General features: G+C 39.1%; 1 non-coding gene across 1 annotated transcript; it reads left to right on the plus strand.

Moving 5' to 3' along the window:
* Positions 1–18,450: 18,450 nt before the first annotated feature.
* On the plus strand, positions 18,451–18,522 carry TRNAG-UCC. Its single transcript has one exon. It is a non-coding gene; the product is annotated as a tRNA-Gly (tRNA).
* The last annotated feature ends 1,083 nt before the right edge of the window (positions 18,523–19,605 follow it).

Here is a 19,605-nt window from a genome sequence, read left to right on the forward strand (position 1 = left end):
CGTCTGAGGAACGCGAACCATCTCCAGTCGTACCGAGCTGGATGAAAGGTGCGCTGATGTAATTAAAGTCATAAAATCTCCGTTTTTTCTGCACCCTTCGATCGCAGGATTAAATTCAATGGGTTTACAAGGCTATTGTCGAGCGGCCAGCCCCCGTACTAAAGACCGTCGAGCGGCGACGTTAAACCCAAGAGTCGAGCGGCGACTATAAACCCAAGGGTCGAGCGGCAACCTTAAATATCCGCCCTAAAGACCGTTGAGCGGTGACGTTAAACCCAAGAGTCGAGCGGCGACTATAAACCCAAGGGTCGAGCGGCGACCTTAAATATCCGCCTTGAAGACCATCTAGCGGCGACGTTAAACCCAAGAGTCGAGCGGCGACTATAAACCCAAGGGTTGAGTGGCGACCTAAAATATCCGCCTTGAAAATTGTCGAGCGGCGATGTTAACTCCAAGAGTCGAGCGGAGACTATAAATCCAAGGGTCGAGTGGCGACCTTAAATATCCGCCCTAAAGACCGTCGAGCGGTGACGTTAAACCCAAGAGTCGAGCGACGACTATAAACCCAAAGGTCGAGCGGCAACCTTAAATATCCGCCCTGAAGACCGTCGAGCGGCGACGTTAAACCCAAGAGTTGAGCGGCGACTATAAACCCAAGAGTCGAGCGGCAACTATAAACCCAAGAGTCGAGCGGTGACTATAAACCCTAGAGTCGAGCAGCGACTATAAAACCAATGGTCTGGCGGCGACCTTAAATGTCCGCCCTGAAGATCGTTTAGCGCGGACGTTAAAACCTAGAGTCGATCGACGACTATAAACCCCGGAGGTATGGTCTTAGCGAATATTTCAAAAATAAAAGTACAAGTGTAACAGCCGATCGGAACTATACAACCAAATACTTAGCAAATAGATGGCAAATGAAGAAAAAATGCAAAAGGATTTCATTGATAATAGGTCACTGTCTAACGGTAGGAGTACATTCAAAACCTTACAAAAATATTCTCTACTGACCCCTCGCTCACTCGATGTATTCGAAGGCCTCGTCGGGAATGGACTCAAGGAGCTAGACGCGGTTCACGTCTTTATCAGAAAGGGCCTCGGAGACATGACTGTTCACCTTCATTTGGTTCAGTGTCGCATCGATCGCCAGCTCTAATGATCGGCCGCCTTCCCCATGAATTGGTCCGAGCGATGGTACTGTTGCTTCAGGACCACGAAGCGACCTGGCTCGGCCTCTTGATAGGTAGTCAGAGAAGCACGGGAGGCCGCCAGCTCCTCTTGAAGGCGCTTCACTTAGCCCTGTAGCTCTGCCTCCTTCGCCGAGCAACTCTCCCGCTCGGCAAACAAGGAGTCCTCGTCCCTCTTCAGTTTCTCAGCCAACTGCCGAGCATCCTGGTTTTTCTGCTCCAGGTCGGCGATGACTCGTTGTTTCCTTTTGGTAGCCAGCTCGAGTTTATGGTCATAGGTCTTCAAATGTGCCTCGATCTAGCCCAGCCTACTGGCATGCTCGGGCGATTTCTACTGCTCCTCTGCCAGAAGTTGTTGGGCCTTCTCCAGCTCGACCTTCAGACAGGCGATCGGTAGCCTCTGGGAGGAGGAGGCTTCTCCAGAAATTTTGAGCTTCTTCAGCTCATCCTCCACTTGTGTCAGCCGCTGGTACATGACAATATTCTCCACCTAGTACTACAAAGCAAATATTAGTGCCGAGCGGAGGTAACTTATGAATTGATATTTGCAAATACTAACCTCGGTGGACATCTCCAGATGGCTGTCAGCCAGCGTACCCGGGGGTTTCATGGTCATTCGTGCCCTCGCCTCCTCCCAGATGCGGGCGAGCCAACCTCGGATGTAGACTTGATGCTGAGGAGAGCTGGGCTGGTCGTCCGACGCTAGAAGATCCTCCGTCGAGAGGCGGAGCGTGGCGGTAATGGATCGTCGTCCGGTCGGCGCCAAACAAGAGGCCAAAGGGTCGGGTCGTTACATAAAGGCCAGGTCGTTACAATAAAAAGGCGCCTTTTTATTGTAACGACCCGGCCCTTTAAACAACATAAAGCATGAAAACCTTAAACCAATATCATATAATGGATTACACACTATGAGGAATCATAATCAAGCATGGTTAAAGTGAGCGGTGCTCACTTGGCTACCAGGATTCATAAACTCTAGTACTTAAGCCTGGAGGTCTAGAGTTCGAATCCTGGGGAAGGTAAAAATCCATTAGCCAGGGGTGGAAAGACCTAGTGAGTAACGACATGGCCAAGGGTCGTCGGTCGACGACATTAGAGGTCGCCAAATGGGCCGACGACATAAGGGGTCACCGCAAGGGCCGCCCAAGAGGCCAAAGGGCCGAGTCGTTACAAGAAGATCCTCCGTCGGGAGGTGGAGTGTGGCGGTAATGGATCGTCGTCCGGTCGGCACCGATTGAGCGGAGGCGGATGGGATGGAAGCTTGAGTAGGAGGTACCGGTAGAATGGCAGACCGCGTCACCTTCCACCTAGTTGGCGGCAAAGAGGTGATGGCTGAATGGTGAGTGGGTCTGGTAACTCAGCCACAGACGGAGTCCAATCGGAGGAGGTAGCCTCCACTTTACAGGAGCTGGGGACGGGGTGCCTCCCCCTGCGGAGGCCTAGACGGCCGAGGCGGCGGATTGGTAAGGTGCGTCTGTCCGGTGCCTCTTGCGGTTTCCCCAACTATGCCCTCTTGCGAGCCTACAGGGGTCAAGCCGAGACGTTCCATCTCCTTGGTTGCTACTTCTTCAATCTCAGCTTGCTTGGCCTTCATAATGCCGGCTACTCGGGCGCGCATCATGATGTCGGCTGCAAAAGAAGAAAGGAATCAGTTAGACTTAAGGGAAGAAGATTAAGAAATTGCATACCTAGGCTGCTCGGGAGCTGCGCTCGGATCAGACTTAGCCCGAACGCGTACATCACACCCTCTGGCAACAACTTGTGAATGTCGAACTTCAGGTCAGTCAGCATATTAGCGGCGTGGAGGTAATCCGACCGGGTCCTGTATCTCTTCAGATCGGGTTGAGTAGGGAGCTCGACCTGCCACTTGGTCCGGATGTAGGGCCGCTCGGGAAGTCTCAAATAGAAGAAGTACTCCTTCCAGTGTTTGTTGGAGAAGGGCATCTTGTCAAAGAAGACCAAACCAATGCGAGATTAGAACAGGTAGGTGCCTAGCTCGGGTTGTTTGGGATAGTAGAAGTAGTGGAAGACCTGAGGGGTCAATGGGATGTTGTGCACTCGGAACAACACCACCATGCCGCACAGCAAGTGGAAGGAGTTGGGGACGAGCAGGGTGAGCGGGATACGAAAGTAGTTGCAGACTTCGGTCATGAAGGGGTGGACGGGAAACCGTAGGCCGGCCACGAATTGGTCTCAGAAGAAACAAACTGTGCCGATCGGTGGGTCGTTGGGTCGGTCGGATGGGGAGGCTAAGACTATTTCATGGTCGGAGGGGAGGTCAAAAGCATTTATCAGATGCGCGGCGTCACCCGCGTCGAACCGAGTCTCTATGGTAGCGTACCAGAGACCAGGAGCGGGGTCAGATGATTGCGAGGAGCTCGCCATTGCCGGAAAATAGAAAGGCAGAGGGTTTGACGGGAAGAATGACCAAAAAACGTAGAAAGCTGGAAGCGGAAGAGGTGGAAAGAACAGTGGAAAACAGCAATGGAGATGGAAAGGAAGGCTTACAAAAGGGAGATGACCGCTAGAGCACTGAACACAAAAGCACCACCAGAGCAGAATCAAAGATCGCCGGAGCAATGGACGCAGAATAATTGCCGGAGCAGAGTCGTCGGGGGTAGGAAGAAAGCGCAGAGGAAGAAACAGCGACACCAAGGCTTTATAAAGATGGGCACGACTGGCCAGAGCCGTCCGATCTAGGGCACAGGAATCGAAGTGCACATCCGACCGTTGAATTCGAACCACCAAACGCCACATCAATAGCTGTCACCTCGGACGTGCAGAGGTTTCTCCGACGACACGTGGCGTCCTCCCACAGGGCAACATTTAATGGGTGCGTGTTCGGCCTTAATGGAGGTGATCTACATGCATCCCGAGGAGATTTGGCTGGCGTCAGCATTGACTGTCCAGCTCGCGCCCCTCCGTAAGTGATGAGGAAAAATATCAAGTACAAGGGCTCGAGGCGTCGACCGGAAGAGAAAGATCAGTCCTGCAGAGGCTGATCGGGATCCAACTCATCTATCAGCCGATCGGCCAAACGGTCACTAGACTACTTGTCCAGTCAGTTGGACTTGCAACCTCCTTCGACTATACTTGAGGAGGCGGCACGTGATCCAGTGGTAAGGTGGGGTCCGCCCGGTAGGAGATCAAAGTGGTCAACATCCGAGGTAGGCGCCCGATCGGGCAAGCTACCTTCCCGATCAACAAGAAAAGTAGTCGGCCTGACACTTCAACAACTCGATCTAGCGCTGAGCTTCCGACGCTCATAAGACAAGGTAGGAAGAGACGAGGCCGAGCGGCCATCCCGCTCGGCTAGGCAATAGACACGGCTTCGACCCGGCAGGCAGGGTTCCCTCGCTCGACAGGGCGGAGCCGGACGACAACTCATGGGTCGAGCGAACGCTCGGCCCTGCCATTACATCACCTGAACGGCAGAGTAGCCGAGCGGCTCTCCCGCTCGGCTCAATAACATACAAAGGGGGCAGTCGACAATATCTTCCTAGGGACCAATGTCCTCGACAGTCGACGTGATCAACGACATGACCAGGCAGAGAATCGTACGGAGGAAGCTTCCACTGTCACATCAGGGATATGCTCGTGCTATTAAGGTGCGGCGTCAGACACGCTTTTCTGACACGTCCATTCTAGGTATGCTTTGAGGAGCGTGCACGTCTCAAGGAGCATGCACGCGCCTCTGGGGAGCCCTATATAAGGACCCCCAGACTTCGACGGAGGTATGCTCGCTACTTGACTGTAGCTATAGTTTTCGCTTCTTCTTTGCTCTACTTCTTTCCGCCGGAGATCTTACTTGAGCGTCGGAGGGTCATCGCCAGGGAACTCCTCCTCGACTCGGTGTTGTGCTTGCAAGTCCACGGCGGCGGGAGGTCTATGCTTTTCTTCGACCAGCCAACAGGAACACCATCTCCCCAGCGTCCATCGACTTAACTCTCGGACAGGATCAAGTGACATCGCAGGAGTGGCTCTATGTTGATATCTCAGATAACTAACCTCTTGCTCACATTGTACGATCCATTGCTTTTCATACATGTCCTCCATCAATAATTTTTTTAAGTACTTGATTGTTCGAAACCTTGTATTTGTTGCAACGTTTGTTTTAATCTTTATTACAAATTTGTCACATTTAAAATCTATTAACAACCTTCCATAGCCATACAAACAGATTGAAGCTCGGATTGTGGTTCTCTCAGTTCTTCGGATGATCAAGGAGAGTTATTTGCTTGGTAAGATTTAAGTATATGTTTTTGTTAGGAATCTATACCCTTTTATTAGTAGTCAACAGCATTTTGTTTGTTCGTTCGTCTCCTTCCTGAGTATCGTTCAATTGTCTTATTACAAAAAAAAAAAAAAAAAAAAAAATCTTCTTAATGAACCATGGTTAAACTTCCCAATAATATGCACGTATAGGGATGAGCATGGGCCAACTTGGAATGCTTCTCGTCTTATTTAGCAAATTTTCATCCAACCTAGGCTCTTTCACTATAACAAAAATGACTTTTCGTAGCGTGCAAAATCACCTTCCGCGGCGCACAATGCACGCCGCATAGTTTAAAGCGGTTGAAAGTTATTAGTATTGACGGTGTGCATTGCACGCCGCAGAAATAACTATCGACAGCATACTATGTATGCCGCGGAAATAACTATCGACGGCGTGCATTGCACGCCGTGAAAACCAACTATCTACAGCAAGCAATGCACATTGCGAATATTATCAAAAATAATTATCCACAGCATGCAATGCACGCTGCGAAAACTATCAAAAACAACTATCCACAACAAGCAATGCACGCTGCGAAAACTATCAAACACAACTATCCACAACAAGCAATACACGCTGCGAAAACTAATAAAAACAACTATCCACAGCATGCAATGCACGATGTTGGAACATGTATCCACAGCGTGCAATGCACGCTGCAAAAACAACCATCAACAGCATGCTTTGCACGCTGTTGAAAAATGTTACAGTTCCATATCAAATAATCTTGAATTCCAATTTAACAAATACTTTAACAAAATAAACCCAAACCCAAAATGTGAAATTAAAAAATAAAACTAAACAGAAATAAATGGCTAAAGACAAAACAGAATAAAAGTCACTAGTTTTTATCATCCAAACAGAAAGATTCAATACAAAAACAAGATGCATAATCTCTTACAAACTAGCTAAAAACTTTCAATCCACAATTCAGTATAATCTATATCAATCACACAAGACTATAAATTTAGATAACTATGCGACTGTACTTCCTATTGCATCATCGAGAAACTGCATTTCCTCATTTGGTCGAATTAGATCAACCTTCTCCACCAAAATCTTGTCAACCCAAACTTTCCAACAAGATCCACCAAGAACAACATGATACACTTTTGTGTTTGGATTTGTGGACGCAATTCGACCTTCTGCAACAAATAATCCATCAACACACCAATGAAGCAACTTGCATTTAGTATTAGCACGGATATCTTCACAACTCACATTCTTCAAATTTGACTGTAAAAAAATAATACAAGTTATTAATTCTATCATGCCAATTTTTGTAATAATTTTGTGGTTTAAAAATGCATATTGTGAAGATATTTACCTGAGCAGTAGCTAAATGTTTATTAACATTATGAAAATCACCAATTTTTTTTGCAGCATCATCGATATCACAATTGCTACCAACTTCGTTCTCAATACCACTACCAATGCCACCACTGTCAACCTAATTTTGCAAATAAATTGTGTCAAACAATGGCAACATATAAGTGTAGATTCCAAATTAACTTATTTTATGTATGTTGTTTAATTACTAACCTATTCTTGTTGATTCTGTTGCCTCATACTTTGTAAAAACATAGACTTCATTTCTTGCATTTCTTGTTGAAGGTTATGTACCATAGCTTGGAGTTGTTTAACAGTTTGATTTTGTTGCACAGAAGCTTCAACTTTTGATGGCATAACTCCAAAGTCCAATCCACGCACTCTACATCTTGTTTCCTTGCCAAACACAATGCTAATTGCATCATCAGCAATGTTAGTAGTCTTTTGAGATTCTGGTGGACATTCTTGTATTTCTTCCTGCAAATAAAAAAGTTAAATTTTAAGAAAATAACAAATTTAAGTTACCCAATTTTTTTTCTTTTGAGCTTCTTCAAATAAAAAAGACATAATTTTATTATCATTTTCTCTCCAACTGATTGAGTACTAGGTTCCCCATTTTTTTCTTGTGACCTTTAATCCAAACTTGTGATATTGTAATTTGTGTATCTGGTGGACTTATTTTTTCCTTAGATATAGAAATATTAGAAAAAAAAAAGTTAGAAATAATATTCAATAATTAATTTAGAAGTATAAAAAATAATATTTACCATAATGTGAGTCAAACGAGCATAACCTCTCTGGCTCATCGTGTGAATGTGGTCTTGTTTTTCTCGCATTGCTCTAAATCTCGCACTCTTTTCCTGACATTTACCAAACAAATCAAGACATTAATTACAAATTACACTAAAATAAAGGGAAAAAAAAGGATGCAGTATAAACATATTTATTCAGTCATATCCTTCATGAAGTCACATGACATAAAACAGACCTGACATGCTCCTGCTTGATAAATTTTAGTCGCAATTTTTTCACAGCCCTGGTAACAAGCTTATAGTGAACATATGAATATATTCTCTGTTATCTCTTGGAAATTCATTTTCTTCACTTAGTGTGTAATTACAAGTCTATATATGCAGCCACAAGTGAGCACTTGCAAATCTATCTGCAACCACAAGTATATTTCAGCTGAACTGCTCAACATAATAGAAAAGCTCAGCTGACTATTGCTAAGTGCAAGAGATTCAGGATCTATCTTCCTCTCCGATAAGGAGAAAGAAGAAGCATCCCTTGCCACAAAGGAGAGAACTATTCCAGAAGCCCAAAAAAGGATCGAGATCATTGAAAATGCTCTACAGATGCACTAATTCCTCTTACTTGGTCGATTGCATCTCTGAACATGTAATAGTGCTATCAATCATTTAATATTCTATGATTCACTATCCTACAAAAAACGTTTTGCACACAGAAAAGCATTCTGATTTATTTCTTTTGTTCGATTTTTGTAGAATTATTTTGCAGCAAATGTGACTCTCTGAAATGATGAAAGGAAGATATAGAGGTAGAAAAGATGTCTAAAGAAGGTAACAAGTTCACTTATCCAGTGTAGGATGATTCATAGGTAAATTTAAAAGAATGTTTTCAATCATTCATTAAATGATTCAAACTGAATAACTAGAAACACCGCGATAGAGCAACCAAAAGTGAAAAACAATGATGAATGAAATATGAATTAGGCATACTAATATAATGATATAACACTAGGCCTAGTGATGAGATGACAAACGTATGAAATAAAAAACAAGTAATGAATCGACTCAAACAACAGGTTTCCCTGCAATAACCAAGTTGATCAAGTAAAATTTCAGACCAAAAAATGAAAGAATACATTTTCTTTTCTGTGAACCAACTATAACACTGTAATGCACAGATTATCTTATTTTGCTTATAATTGAAAGAAGTATAGTAATAAAATTTGCTCTTCTGTGAAAATAATCAAGACACACATTACCCAATAATTGACGAACATTGTGAAGTTGAAGTCCTTAAACAACAAAGCACATGATGATTAGCATCTTGCTTCTCTTACATGAGCATGGACAACCAAGATCCAGATTTAAGCTTATACATCTCCTTCAAAAAACTATTTAAAGTGAATAAATACTTACTTGAAAGGTAGTTGATAGTGTCTTCTTCACAAACAAGTCCCATTGATTTTGCTCCATAAATTCAGGCTTCAAAAGATTGAGATCTCATGAAGCTGCTCAACCTGTATTAACTTCTCGTACAAGTATTTGCAATTTGGTTTTCTATCACGCCACAATTTAGCTAACTTTTGAAAAATTACTTTCTTTTCCCAATCTTCAACTTTATAATTCAACTGTACATTAATAAATATGAAAATATATATACATTCTGTTATAGAAATGGAAATGAAAAATGTAGTGTCTGAAGATATTACCTGAAGACAACTCCACATCCTATCCTTTACTTCTTTACATATTTCATTCCATCCATCCAATGTATATGGAACAAATTCCTTAATCATACACCCTAGAAAAGAAGCATACTTTACCGAATTATCTCCAATCGGTTGTCCTAACTCGTTACGCTCCAGCTCTTTGCACTTGTCTTGGCCACTAACCATTTTCAGTTTGGACGCACCCCTTCCCTTTTTCTTATGAGGTTTGTCATCATTAATTTGTTATTCACCATGCAAATCATGTGATGCTATAGTTTCTTGTAAAATAACAAAAATATATATTGAAATGTACAAGTGTAGTTTATTTACTAAAACTAAGATTTTTGAAAGAGTAAAATATCACCTGAATTTCATTTGGAGACGCTAAGCTATGCTTTTTGCTCTTTTTGCCCATCTTTTTGAATGCTATGTAATGAATTGACCAAACATATAATATGACATAATGAATATAAACAAACATAGTAATTATGTAGACAAATATATTGCAACAGTAATATAGAGTTATATAACTTGAGAAGAACATTTATCAATTGAAATAAATAACTATAAAATCTACATCTCAAAATTTTAGTCGTCTCAGTCACATCAATTCACTCACACTCATTCCTTACATATGGTTCTTTCTCGGTAATATTAATTTCAAGTTGGGACACGTCAAGAGGTGTTGATGATGTATAAGCATCTTCTTCAACCACATTCATGTTATGAATACCTCGAGGCGGTGCTTTTAGCAACACATACCAATTTGATTCATCATTGTCCCTAGAATATAATACTTACTTGGCTTGTGATGCTAAAATGAAAGGATCATTTTCAAAAGTTTTTAGTCCTTGGTGTAAGTTAACCAGTGTAAAGTCATCCTCCATTTTGATACCATTTCCATGATTGGCCCAATCGCACCTAAAAATAGGTACTTTGAAAGAATAGTAGTCTAGTAAAATAATGTCCCGTATAACTCCATAGTCTGATAGTCTTTCTACTGTATGTGAATAATCATTTGCATTAGATTGACAAACAGTATCGGCTTCAATCGAAACTCCACTATCTTGTGTTGACCTTCCAATATCAATTGTGTGGAACCGATGTCCATTTATAATATAACCCGTATAAGATGAACATGCTTTCTTGGACCATATGCTAGCCATTGAATTCGGCCTGAAGAGTTAAAAGGAACATGTTTTGATAACCATTCAGCAAATGTTTCCATATGTTGCTTTTGTAACAATGTTTCATTACTTAAGAAATGACTATCTGTTTGTTTAAACTCCTCGATGTGCATCCTATTGAAAAACATTGAATGTAGATATTAGAATATACAAGATATGTAATACATCAAGACTAATATAGTATGCAATTAATTACACTCACTGCAAGTATGGTTCAACTTCTGCAGTATTAAACAACACGTATTGATGTGCGATTTGTAGCATGTCATCTTCTAAAATCTTTTCTTTTCCTTGAGAAATTGGACGACCCTCCACTAATCCATTTTCCAAATCATCATTCTGATTTGAACGGACACCAATATTAGAAGCCTTTTTTATATAAGCGCTACAAAATATCATTCGTTGTTCTGCCAGGTAACACTCAACTATGCAACCTTCTGGCCTTGCTCGATTCTTCACATACCCTTTTAGTGTTTTCATAAATCTAAATCATAAAAAAAAAATACATGAAAGAACCATTGATAGCAAAACTAAATTATTATTTATTACCTTTCAAATGGATACATCCAACGGAATTGGACTGGCCCACACAAGCGAGCCTCTCTTGCTAAATGAATTGTCAAATGAACCAAGATGGTAAAGAAGGCAGGTGGAAAATATCTTTCCAACATGCATAAAGTTTCAGCATTATTCTCCTGTAGTGCTTCTAAACGATTCCTGTCTAACACTCTTTGACATAATTCATTGAAAAATGAACCAAGCAGAAATATAGCATTACGTGGACCTTTTAGTAGAAGATTTCTCAATGCTACTGATAGCAATTGTTGCATTAGAACATGACAATCATGAGATTTCAGCCCATTAAGCTTACGCTCTTCTAAAGAAATACAGTTACCAATATTTGAGCTATAGCCATCGAGTAACTTTATTTTCTTCAACCTAGAGCAAAATACATCCATTTCTTTTTTAGACAACATGTACGATGCAGCAGGCAAGTGATATTTATTTTCTCCTTTTTCTTGAGGATGTAATTCTTTTCTAATGTTTAAGTGCATCAAATCTTTGCGAGCATTCACACCATCTTTGGATTTTTTTTTCTTTAGATTTAATAATGTGCCTATGATATTCTCGCAAACGTTCTTTTCAACATGCATCGCATCTAAGTTATGATGTAACAGGAGCCCCTACAAGTAACCATCAACATGTTTCATAATGCTAGTTATGGAAATTTAAAACAATTTGTGGACAAAAACTAATGAATAGAGTGCAAAATAACTTACACTCCAATATGGAAAATTGAAAAAGATTGACTTTTTCTTCTACTGTTGAACATATTTTTGCATTTTTTTTTAACTATTTTGTTTCTTCCTCTTTTTCCCCGAAGTATTGACATTCACATCCTTTTTCTTTTTACCCCAGTCCTTTTCAATATCTATCACTGCATTGAAAATTTCTAACCCATTCAAAGGTCTAGGTTTCCCTTTTCTTTCTTTTTTTCCATTAAACCACTTCTTTTTCTGACGAAATGGGTGATTAGGAGAAAGAAATCTTCTGTGGCCCATATATGCAAACTTTCTACTATACTTAAGCAACATAGAACATATGTCTTCCCCACATATTGGGCAACCAAGTTTCCCTTTTGTGGCACATCCAGCTAGGTTTCCATAAGCTGGAAAATCATTGATTGTCCACATCAAAATAGCCTTTAGATTGAACATTGACTTACTGAATGCATCATACGTCTCTACACCTGTCTCCCACACTCCTTTAAATCCTCGATAAGGGGTTCCAAGTATACATCTATATCATTTCTCGGTTGCTTTGGACCTGGAATTAGTAATGTCAACATAAGATTTTCTTTCATCATGCACATCAATGGAGGAAGGTTATAATTTACCAAGATAACGGGTCAACAACTATATCTAGAACTAAGGTCACCAAAAGGGTTGAATCCATCGGTTGCAAGGCCAAGGCGCAGATTTCTAGGATTTGATGCAAAATCTGGCCATTTATGATTTATTGTATCCCAAACTACTGAATCAACTGGATGACACATCATGTGATCTTGACTTTTGTGGTTGGAGTGCCAAATCAACTCTTCAGCTTTTTCTTTCGATTTAAACATCCTTTTAAATCTTGGTATTATCGGAAAATACTGTAGCACCTTTCCAGGAACCCCTTTAAAAACTTTGGTGGTGACTTTGTCCACCTTCCATCTTGATGAACCACACTTTGGACACGTATCCAGATTTTTAAGCTCCTTTCGAAATAGACAACAATCATTTGGGAAAACATGAATCTTCTCATATCCTAAATCAAATGGTTTTAACAATTTTCTCATCGAGTAAACAGTTTCTGGAAGTGTGTTTTTTTCTGGAAGCATGTCACCTAAGATCTTAAGGAGCTCATTGAAACTATTGTCTGTGTGGCCATTAGTAGACTTGTAATTGTATAATGTGGCGACTGCTGATAACTTTGTGTAAGCTGTGCAACCAGGGAAGAGGGGAGTTTCTGCATCTTCTAATAAACAAGCAAAGTCGTTATCTTTTGTCTCATACATAGTGTATCCAACCTCTTCTTCTGGCACAAAGGCATCATTATATAAGTGATATGCCTCTCTACTTTCATCATCTTTCTGAAATTCTCCTGAACTACCTTCACCTTGATAATAATTGAGTGATCGTACACTTGGTCAAATTTCATATACTTTTTGTTTTTACAATGCTTGCAAGGGCATAAGATTATTTCACGTGTTTTGGCATAGTTCTTAGCTTGTGCAAGAAATTTTTGTACACCTTCTTCATATTCAGGTACAAGCCTTGAAGGCAAATGTATCCATTCCTTATCCATTTCGTAAATGACCCAAACCCTAACATACAAATATTTCATGTTTAATACAAAATAAGATTTATATATTTATTTAATATACATAAAAGAAAATGAAAGTCGAAAGAAAACAAAATGGGGAGAGTGCAAATTGCAATATTGAAGGTAAAAAAAGGCATATTAAGTGAGTCATTCGCCAAGGTAAGATATATACCAACTAAGTGGGTCATTCGCCAAGGTAAAACTTTGTTAGTTTGCAATGCAGATCAACTACAATTGTTATTTATTTGATAATGGAAAATATAGAAAGGATCAACTTCATTCTATTCTAAAATAGATGCACAGAACCTTCATGTTCATGTTGCTTCAACAAAAGAGTACAAGAGAAACTAAATCAATTAGAGTCCCATTACTAAGATGGAGAATGCCAGGAAGAGGAAGGAAAGTAAATACAAGAAAGAGTTGTAGATGTTCAACATAAAACAAGAAAAACAAAAAGAAATTTCAACCTGAGAAACAGAAGGATCGAAGAAGATGTTCAATTCAGTGGAGAGCTTCGGACGAAAGGGCTTCGCCGGAGAGCTCTTCGTCTGAGAGAAGATGGGCGGAGATGTTCAGTGGAGAGGAGTTTAGGGTTGCGGCAGAGAGGTTTTAGCGGAGAGAGTTCGCGTGAGGAGGAGGGCTTCAGCTGAGGAGGAGGGCTTCGGCTAGGGCTTCGGTTGAGGAGGAGGGCTTCAGCTGAGGCGAAGCCCGAGGAGGAGGGCTTCGGCTAAGGCTTCGATTGAGGAGGAGGGCTTTGGCTGAGAGGGCTTCGCCGGAGAGGATTTAGCTGGAGAGGGCTTCAACGGAGAGAAGATGGGCGAAGATGTTGGCGGAGAGGAGCTGCGGCAAGGAGATTTCGACGAACGCGTGAGGAGGTGGTCGCGATTTTAGGCTTTCTGGGCAATTTGGGTGTGAGGATATGTTTCAGGTGTGAGGAGATGTTTCGCGGGCAGATGAGGATGCGCGGAAAAATATTCGTGGGAGGTTTGTTTCAGCGAGAAATTTTGGTTAAATATTTAGAAAATTTTGAAGATTATAACGGAGCATATTGCATGCTGCTAATATTTTATAATATTTATTCACAGCATACATTTTTGTACGCTGCTATTTATATATATAATAATTATTAATAGCATGTTCCGCGCGCTGTTAATATTAAGTTTTAACAACGCACTTTGCACGCCGTAGAAAAGTTTATTGACATCGTACTTTTTCTACACGCTGTCATTTATAATATTTATTCACAGCATACTTTTTTGTACGCCGTTATTTATATATATAATAATTATTAACAGCGCGCTTTGCGCGCTGTTAATATTATGTTTTAACAGCGCACTTTGCACGCTGTAGAAAAGTGTATTAACAGCGTACTTTTTCTGCACGCTGTCATTTGTATAAATATTATATTATCCGCAGCACACATAATTAGGCACACCGTAAAAACTATTATTAACGACATGCTTTAATTGTACGCCGTTGATGATGCATTGCGGAAAGTCACTTTTGTTGTAGTGTTTTGAGATAGACTTTGAGTTCTTATCAGATCATCAATAAACATCATGTAAATACAAAAACATGCTTAACACAACGGATACAGGTTATCATAAACGGACCCAGATATAATATGGTAGCCAAAGTTAAGAAAATGTGATAGTCAAAGTCAATGTGAGGTAATAGTCAGGACGCCACTCGTAACAAGACTTGGTTCCTCACCTAGCATTAAGGCCCTTAGTGCCAGGACGCTCGACCAACAGTCTGATCTGACCAAAGAAGTCTAGTGCTCCCCGCTTGTAGTAAGATACCTATTATATATATACCCGACCAGCCATCATCCATTTGAGTTAAAGAGAGTCCAGACTAACCACAGGGCTGGCCGAGAATAATATTCAGACAGGACCCAAGGACCTAATGTCCTACTTTGGGTGCCTAACATACAAGACAAATATCAAAAGAAACCTGACTAGATTTCCAGAACTTAAATATCACTTCAGGGACAAGCCTTCCAGTACAAAGATGGTCAGCTAAAAGTACTGATCAGGCCTCTCGGTGGTTCATCTCTCCATTCTTTAGGAACAAGTATTCTTGTATATAGTCAGTTGATCTTAAGAACTGTCTGAACTTACAGGACTTAACTTCCCATTACTTCATAATTAGATTTCTAGCATTACACAACATAAATATGAGTGGTCATAAGGGTCGAACGTCCTACCATACTCAATACTCTGCTCTTATATGTACACCTGGTCGGCTAAATATCCGTCTGGGATATTTTCGTGGACCACATTGTCAGAGAATCGTAATAACCTGTCAAAGAATAATAACTGTTTGTCAGAGAATATTCTTCTGTTATTACATAGACATTCAATAGAACCTTCACTGAAGGTGACTCCATATTTTCCAATAGTCGACATTTTATGATAGCATATTCCTTCAATCGTCTCATTGATTGCGTTAGTTACAAAAAAAGGGTGCACATGGGTAACGACAAATTCCTCGGATGATGATTATGCGTCTCCCAGAATACATATTCCCTTACTCAACAACTTCTAACACCCGACATTCTCTGTCACCTCATGATTACGGAGGTTATGAAAAGTGGTATATAAAGGGAGTCATCTTCGATGGCAATGTACACATTTTGATATGCTTTAATACGCCTTGACACGTTCTGCTACATATCTACTGTTCAATTTCCCGCTCGGGCATCACACTGACTTGAGTATCGTAGGGCCATCGCCAGGGACTCCTTCCCTGATTTTTGGCACTGACATTTGTCTGCTCTCTCGAGTGTGCACGGAGGAATTTTTGTTCCGTTCGCAACCCCTGCTCCAATCTAAAGTCCTTGTTCAATCAACCTCGCAACCACCTATTTAGTACGCCATCTTTCTAATTTTTAGACAGGATCAACAACAAATTTCAAAACCTATTTGGTGAAATATAATAAATTCAAACATATAAAATGTAAATATAATAGTTAGTGTTTATTGCTATAATTTATTTTTACAATTTATTACTATACACAAATTGTTAAATATAGCACAGATTAAGAATTTAATTTTTAAAAATTTTAGTCTTTATAAAAGTTTGCTTTGGAAGATTATTTTATTTAATAAAATGGTGATTGAAGTGATTTCTATTTTATAACTATTTTGTTTAGAGAATAAGAGATTTATTCTCAGATAGGATTATTTCTTTTCTAAAATAGTTGATTGTGTCTCTATGTTAATCATCTTTGTCATTTATAAAATTTGAATTATAAGATTTTGGTTTAGATATTGCATCATTAATTTAGCAACAAAGATGGTTAATGAGTGATTACAATGAATATAACAATTTGAGTTTTTGAGTTGAATTTGGTCGGACCAAATATCTATCAAAGGGTGCGTTTTTCATCACCCCTATCCCTATACCCCTTTGCATTTCACAAGTGATGTTTCGAGTTAATTTCATTTGCATAATCACTTTCATGCATGGTTCTGAATCCCCAAACTCGTTTAATCAGGCTAACGAACGCTTGTTATACTGTCGCAGGAAAAGCAATTCAAGATGATATGAGCATCATCACGGATGTAGTCGATAAAGGATCAGCCATAGTAGTGTAGGAAGACTTGAGCTGTGGCGTAAGAACTGGACGTGATGATCCCTTCAGTAAGCCTTCTTCCACCATTCTTCGCCCTCCTGAAGCTGTCAAAGGTTTCAAGTTTCAAGCAAGGAGGCCTCCAGATACAGGAATGATAAAGGTTACGAAACAGTCTCTTCTTGGTCGGTTACAGAGGAAAGGCCATCGGCCATCATCGGAAGGCACGAAGAAGCCTTGCCTTACCGTCAAACGGCCTACACGATCCAGTTAATCAATAGCCATCTCCTTGTTAAGTTTTGATTCAGTAAAATTATTCAAAAAATACGATTGTTATTTGTTTTTTTTTTATAAAGTTGACCAATTATATTTACATCTTTGAATTGATATTCATTAAAAAAAAAACGTCTTCAATTTGCTAAGAGGAGCAAAAAGGATGTTTGACTGGACTTATAAATTTATAAATTACTTTAGAGTTTTGATTCAGTAAAATTATTCAAAAAATACGAGTGTTCTTTGTTTTTTTTATAAAGTTGACCAATTATATTTACATCTTTGAATTGATATTCATTAAAAAAAAAAACGTCTTCAATTTGCTAAGAGGAGCAAAAGGATGTTTAACTGAACTTATAAATTTATAAATTATTTTAGAGTTTATTGTAAAAACTTTTACAAATAATTTATAAACCGTCAAAATAAATTATTTGATAACTGATTTACTATTTTGTTAAAAAAAGAAAATAAAGGAGACTTAACATGTTGACTTCTTTTTTAACACTCTGTCATCTTCTTTTTCCGACACACGAATTCTTTAACACTCTTTTCATTTTTTTTCTCTCGTCTATGCATAAATTTTGTGTCTCAGTTAGAATTTAATTTTTTTTTCTAAGATTTTTTCTGAGGATTTTAAAAAATAACATTAAATATATTATTGATCAATTTTTAATTATAATTTTTATTTAAAATATTAATAATATTATTAAAATTTTAAAATGTTATAAATTAAAATATCAAATAGTTTTATTTTTTTTATACAAGTTTAACCTATTATAAAATTGTAAACTACTTTCATGTGCGTATATATATCTTGACTCGGGCATCTAGAATTGATTTAAGGGCTCATGTACGAATAGGTGCATGAAATAAATCCAAGTCCCTAGATACTTCTGTATAATTTTTTATTTTTTTTTTGTATTTTATTTTGAAATATATTATATGTATTTAGGATTTAAAATTTTAAGATTTAGGAGTTGAATATCTTATTCTATCGAGAAGGGTTAGTTTTTTTTTTTTTACAAATATAAATAATGCGCGTTGTATCTGTTAATAAATATATTAGTGTTATTTAAATACGTTTTTTATTTTTTATTTGCCCCATCAATTTTTAAAAACAAAGGTCTAACTATGGCTTTTTTTTATTAAGTTTAAAGAATATCCCGTGCGAACCTAATGTATTTGTTAAATAGCAACGAAAGATGTGCATATATTTCCTAATTGAAAAATCTTTATTTGGATTTGTTAATTAAAAGTTTACTTTTATATGTTCATTGAAAGATCGTAGCAAGAAAGCGTTTGTAGTCCAACGGTTAGGATAATTGCCTTCCAAGCAATAGACCCGGGTTCGACTCCCGGCAAACGCAATTTTTTGTTTTTTAATACTTCTTATAATTGTGCATCTGTTCTTGGCTCAATATAACTCTATTTTTCCTTTATAATTATAATCATTATGAAGAAACCTTTGATTATAATCAAATGAAGTATCAAAAGACAATCCACCAAACTTGAATTGACCTTATGATGTCAACAATACGACCATCAGTGGCGGCGACAAAGATTCTTACAACGTTGACTTTTTTGTTCATGAAGTCGAACTGGACACGAACACAAACCTACGGCGCACGAACAATCCAGTGAATCTAACTTCGTAAGATAGATACATATCGATCTGATAATTAACGAACAAATAATTAGACATCGATGGCTTCAAGATTTGTGCGTGACAGGGTATCCGATGCCGTGGCGAGTAGTGGGGATAAATCTTTGGGTTGTTAATTAAAATTTTACTTTTATAAGTTTATTAAAAGACCATCTCAACCTAGCGTTTGTAGTCCAACGGTTAGGATAATAGTCTTCCAAGCAATAGACCCGGGTTCGACTCCCGGCAAACTCAATTTTTTGAGGTTTTTTGTTGTTTCTGCTAAATAAATTATATTTGCAAATAATGGTCATGTGAAAACTCAAACTTTGTTGCAAAAGAAAGGACATAATAATTCTTTTTCTCAATATAAGTGGGCATCTAATGAGATTATTGTGCAGTTAACATTATTATATTTTTAAAGTCATTGTATTAGAGTCTTCCATCAAATTATGAGACACCGTCCAGTCCTGAAGAGCAAAGAAATCCACTTACTTTTTTAAGTTTCCCGTTTACGATGTGTATCCAACGTATGACCACAAATCTTGCTCTGGTCTTCTTCTTTCACTCTTCTCTTTGAACTAACTTTTGTTTTTGCACACCTAATAGTAAACCAGAAATCTTTCATTTCTTATCTCAATATATCTAGCTGATCCCCTTAGCCAATTTCTCATTCAGTGTATTTAACTTGGGATGAGTATTCTTAGATATATTAGGGCTTCTAGCATGTAGAAGATGAGTAATGATTTCTTCTATTTTATACCTAATTAATAGTAAACCAAAAAACACTTGTTTAGGACTGCAATTG

Source organism: Zingiber officinale, chromosome 6B (genome assembly GCF_018446385.1).
Source record: "Zingiber officinale cultivar Zhangliang chromosome 6B, Zo_v1.1, whole genome shotgun sequence".
In the NCBI taxonomy this organism is placed as follows: domain Eukaryota; kingdom Viridiplantae; phylum Streptophyta; class Magnoliopsida; order Zingiberales; family Zingiberaceae; genus Zingiber; species Zingiber officinale.